Source organism: Macrobrachium nipponense, chromosome 14, assembly GCF_015104395.2.
Source record: "Macrobrachium nipponense isolate FS-2020 chromosome 14, ASM1510439v2, whole genome shotgun sequence".
Taxonomy (NCBI): Eukaryota; Metazoa; Arthropoda; class Malacostraca; order Decapoda; family Palaemonidae; genus Macrobrachium; species Macrobrachium nipponense.
The window spans coordinates 45,041,065-45,047,448 of NC_087207.1; positions in this window are offsets into that span (position 1 = coordinate 45,041,065).

The window sequence follows — 6,384 nt, forward strand, 5'->3', positions numbered from 1 at the left end:
GAACCAGTGGTTATTCAGCAACGGGACCAACGGCTTTACGTGACTTCCGAACCACATCGAGAGTGAACTTGTTGCTTTCATAAACAAGGAAATGTTTTAGCATGTCTGATTTTTTTAACTGGTAATGGCAAGATGTGCATAAAATTTTCATTAACTACACATGTGAGAGTCCCAAACAATTAAGAGCTGTTGCAAGCCAATTTCTCTTGTGAGGTGAGGATACAGCGCTGCTGAAGTGGCTTGCAATTCAAATATGTTTATATATTTTTTTATAAAATGTGTGTGTATGTGCGTGTGTGTGAGTTAAATGCATATGCCTTATCCAGTTTCTAATACATTTTGGGAGTTTTAAGAAAATTTCTCTTGTTATTCGTCATTTTAATATGCAAATTCGCATCTAGGCTCTAACTTTCAGTTGATCTCGCTTTTCAAAACCCCAGGTCCTGAAAAAAGGTTATTGATCGTAAAGTTTAAAATAAACCAAGAGAAGTACAAAAAATTCTCTTTAATTCAATTCTTAAAAAGGAAAAATTTCTCCTCTGTGAAGACCAACTCCTGATGCTATGCAAACAAGAATTTTTTTCTTATTCCCAAGGCCGAATGTTCTTAACGGCCTCAAATTTCACAAAGCTTGAATTTGTCGATCCTATTCAGATTTCAGTCTCCTATGGATGAAGTAACTGATTGCCGAAGGAAATGTTGTTCAGTTTGTCGTATATTATTTCAAGCGTTACAAAATTTCACATAATTTACTTATGCAAAAAACTTAAAAATTTTATTACTATTATTTTTCACTTCGAATGAAAATAAATATATATATATATATATATATATATATATATATATATATATATATATATCTATATATATATATATAATAGATGAAAATAGTTTGCTGTTCCCGCAAAATATGACTTATTGAATCGGAGCCAAAAGACACTCCGTTATTACACGTTATTAAATCCGACAAAACTGTTGTATTAATGTTTGTCATTTGTTTATGAGAGAGCAGGCCACATAATGAACATTAAAGCTGATACGCTGTTGGAGGTTCATCCGAAATATGTAATGAAGTCGCGTTGTTAATAGTCATAATTCGGAAAAACTTGCGCTGAGTATTAATAGAATCCTTCGTATTTATGTTCTATATTTATCTGTAAGACGGTTCATTTACTCAACAGTTGTGACGTGTTTGGTTCACGTGGCTTATGTTTATTTCTCAAAAAACCTTTAACATTTATGATGAAGGAAAATTAGTCGTGCCCAAAAATGAATCCTGTCCTAACACATTGTCAATCATACGACACGACGAAGTTTACTTACTAGGCAGTCGACAAGTTTGAATCCAGCTTGGTCCATCTCCACTTAGAGCAAAATGCTAGCTGCTGTAATATAACCACTGTCACCAAATGCCACAGATAAATGATTACCATTTTATAAACAAATTCCAAAATGGACTTAATCACAGTTACTTATCAAGGACTTTTATGTCCTTCTCCGTTGTCAAGTGGATAATGTTACCTCGTTCTGATCATCCGGATATAGGTTCGAATCTTGCCTGGGCGTCATAATTACGTCATTTGCATCTTACTTTGGATCTTAGGCTTTGTAGTAATAAGCAGTGGTGAGCAGATATCGAGTAGTTAAGAGGGCATTGTGGTTAACAAAATTACTTATGAATTCTACTTTTGAGAAGAGTGAATGATGTACGCTGGCAGCGTAGAATATGTTGATACATAAGTTATATTCCCACAGAGAGAGGTTTAATGGAAAAATAAAGCTATCTGAAGGGTATGGAAAAAGTAAGCACAAATAAATAAGCAATTAGTATTCAATTACCTAATATATAATTATAAAGCACATCATCCTAACTAAATGTTTCCAAACAATTAAAATAAAATCATACATAAATGTTAAAAACAGGAGAATATCATATATATTGTTAAATGCAATATAATTATTATTAATAATAACGTTTTGAATGTTAAATAATAACATCTCATTCAACCTCAAGTAAATTGAACCACAAAGAACATTTGAATTATGACATATTACTATCCATTATAATAAACTGATTGAATAAGCCTGCGTTTTTCAAAAGCAATAATTTATAACATCAAACAGTAAAGTTTTTTTCAGCTGTCTCCGATTATTGCTGCTTCCAAAGTCAGGAATTTATGAATTCAAAAATGTTAGGTTTCAGTAAATCGGCATGGCAGCCTATAACCTGTAATTTCTAAGGGCTATAGGAAAATTCTAACTAAGGACTAGAGAAGCCATGGTTTGTCCGCAGGCTGTGACTGAACTCTAAACAAACAAAGGTTATATTTATTTTATGTCAACACTATAACTTTACAGCTCTAATAGTTATTTTTCTTTCAGGCAATTGTTGAGGTTTGCTGTTGTCGTTGTTGAATTGTACTGAGAAAGTTTTGCTTAGATTTTGGGCTTATGGACTATCTTTACAATTATTAATATATATATATATATATATATATATATATATATATATCAATATATATATATATATATATATATATATATATATATATATATATACGTACATATAATGGCAATTTTCCGTGTATGTGTGTTTTATGTCATGCCCATTAGATATAAAGGTAGGGCTGCCTAATGTTTACGTGGACTCCCCTCCCCCAAACAAGGTTTTAGTCAAAATTCGAAATTCAAGGACCGTTTCTAAGGGGAGCCTTAACCCTTTTTTAACAACCCCTCATTTTTCACAACTTTCGAAGTTGGCAGCAAACTCCAGGTTTTTCACAGCTTCTTTGACTCGGTACAAATAATGAATAACTGTACGGATTTTTCAAACCTTCTTCGACTCAACAGGATCCCAAGTGATTACTTATTCTGAAACTAATTACATATTCCCCCCTGTAGTGCATGTCATCACGGACGGCATGCTCCCTTTCATCCGGGAAACGCTGGTACAACAGTTTAGTAATCTATATAACAACATATTGAAACTTTTAATTTAACGAGAAGCGACAGAGGAGAAAAGCCTGGTGCATCTGATTTGACATCATTCTCTCTCTCTCTCTCTCTCTCTCTCTCACATACACACACACACAAACACTACACATAATATCTCACCCTCTCTTTTTCTTTGAATATATATGTCGTCCATTATTGTCACATTTTCCTTGCATAAAACTGGTAAGAACAACCCTGCCCTCCTCTTTCTAGCCACCAATAACCACAGTTCAGATGTGACAATCGAGGAAATATTTACTCTGGTAACTTGGGAGCAGATTCAGTCACTCAGACGGTTTGTGTCTTAGGCAATGCAAATTCAGGCGGTTCTCAGATATGACTCGAAAATCCTTGGACAAAACATCTTGTATATCGCAAGATAACAGATAACTGTTTAATATAACTTCAGTTCCCTTTTGAAAATCTATATATTTTCATAATCAATAGAAATAACACATATCCTGTTTTTGGTAATTATCTTAATATTAAAATTGGAAATTAGGATTATTATTTGAAACAGATACTTGCCAGTAAATTCTTACGTTACTTATTCACAAAAAAAATAACATTTGTATATTTATTTATTTATAAAACTTCTGAAGGACATTATATTTCAGGGACAACATCACAAAAGGAGATTAGTTATTTTAAACTATCTGAATGGGATTGCACGACACACCTACGGATCACATTTAATAAAGGAAGTAGATTAGTAACTCCATATCTTGGTCAATAAATGTAAGCTTTTAGAAGAGATTATGAAGCGGATATTTCATAAATTATATTACAATCCTGAGGAACAGATCTTTATTTTGCCAAATAAGAAATCGCCAAACATTACTGTAAAGTTAATCATCAACAGAATCCTATGACTCAATATGTAGCTGTAGCTTCTAAATTCTATAAAACATTTACGAGGTTTTAACATGATCCATGACTTTAGGATATCAGGATGAACAGTTTGCAAGTTATACACTGCTAAGTGTATATGAGACATCATAAACATTAGAGGACAGTGCAATAGTAATACCTTCTACAGCAGGTGATCTTTTCTCTTCTCAACTTGCAGAGTGATCCTTTTCATTGAAATATTTCTTACTTGAAGAGATTTATGGACTATGAAAATGAAATAGCAGAAACGTTACTAATATGACAAGCTGAGACTGTCGGTAAAGATACGAATGGTAATAATTTTATATCATTAAAATCTCTCTCTCTCTCTCTCTCTCTCTCTCTCTCTCTCTCTCTCTCTCTCTCTCTCAACAGCAGTGTGAAAAAACTTTCAACAAAACAGTCTTTCAGTATAGCAAGTGTAGTATTATAAGTATCATTTACCTTATATTTCTTACATAAAGATATACCTTCTCAGGCAAGTTATGAACTAATCTTTATACGGGTCTATATCAAGCTCGTTGTATGTGAACTTCCTTATTCTCCCGAAAGATTTTCCAATACGCAACCTATTTCTGTTATTCTAGGCAAAGTGAACAGTATTTGCTGGAAGAGAAAGCAGAATAACTGCCCCGATTCCTTCAGATTCAGGGAATTCCCGCGTTGGTACACCCATTCCTTGACAGGTAAGCAAATATTCTGGTCACACGCCGCCTACAGTCTACCTCATTCTTTATTGTTGAGAGGCGTGTTTCTTTTGCAAACTATACCGAAGGGACATTGCTACCAAGTAATACTGAAAAACGAAATAGCATTAGTAAGAACAATTTCATATGTGTTCTCTAGCAATGAAAATATTTTAACTTTGATCAACAGCCATTGTATAGAGAAACACATTAAGGATTAATACTTTCGCAACCTTCAAAAATTATTATTATTATTATTATTATTATTATTATTATTATTATTATTATTATTATTATTATTATTATTATTATTATTATTAATTATTATTATTATATTAAGTCACATCTCGAGACTCATAAGACTCATCTGAAGGATTCATTGAAAACTCAACTAAAGTTGAGAAGAACCCAATGTAAAAGTAGAAGCAAGAAAACATTATAGTTGGAGTTGGAAATACTCTTTGGTACTGTTTACAGTGCGCCACGCATACAGAAGGCAGTAACTTCCAATAGAGACAATTCCCAAAAAGGGGGAGCAGTACGATGTGCTGATATAAAAGTACCGTGAAAAATACCCGGATGCTGAGAGAAAATACCCGGATGCTGAGAAACAAGAAGTAGTTAAAAAAAAAAAAATAAATAATAATAATAATAATAATAATAATTGAAAAAAGAAAAAAAACCACAAATTTAATTTGTAACTTGTTTTACTTGTAAGTATTTACATTTAAAGCTTCGATGCATTAGCATACCCGGAATGGTTCAGAAAAAGGGCACTCAACAAAGCTAGAAAAATATTTTACAGAGCGAATGTAGAGAGTACATGGAATAAAGAAAACAAGAAAATAGTTGGCCCTCCCTTTTATGCTTAAAATGAAACAAATCCTTCAAAAATGCAAAGAAAGTCAATATAAATTGGTTATACCTTTGATAATACTTAAAAAAACACAGTATGTAAAATAAATTGGAATGAGAAACAGATAATACAGATGATGTAGCGGGGTATACATACTCATGCATAATTGTGGAGACAGATATGTTGGGGAATCAGGTAGTGGAATGGCTATAGTTCAAGAACATAGAAGGGCAGTACAGCTTAACTCTCAGGGAGTCTATAGCTAGACATTGTTTGGAAAAATGACCATAGGATGGATTTCAAAACAGTAGGCTTTATATACCATAAGCAACAAAATAGTCACAGGAGGGTAGTAGAAGGTGCACTTATCAGAGAGATTAAAGTAATTGGAAGGAAACAAAGGTTTTTACCTTCAGAAGATCCCATAAAGCCGCGCTTGTAATATTAAAAGAAGCTAGCAAAAGACGATTTACCTGCTGACTTGAGATTAGGTTTCCTGCCCAACGACTTTCGGTGACCACACCTCACCACAAGGGTGCATTCCACCATTGACCATCATCCCCGCAGCTTAGGATATCAAGACGACAAGAGGGGATTGGCGACTCTCAAGAAAACCAGAACAGCCATCGCATAAATGACAGCACAACGAGAAGTTCCATGAAGAACTGCTGGGCCTTGACCCAGGCTAACATCCCAAACATCTCTTTGAGAATGGCCAGCAGAAGGGCCTGAAGTACTCGAGTGTGAGTAAATCTAAATGTATACTTACGAAGTAAACAAGTTACAATTAAATTTGGGGTCTCTTTTTTCAATCTTCAGAAGTAAACTGAAAGAAGTTTTGTTTGGTTAATAATAATAAATCATAATAATAATAATAATAATAATAATAATATAATAATAATAGTAATATAATAATAATAATTTGGGAAGATGGACAATAATACTGCAACAAGAAAT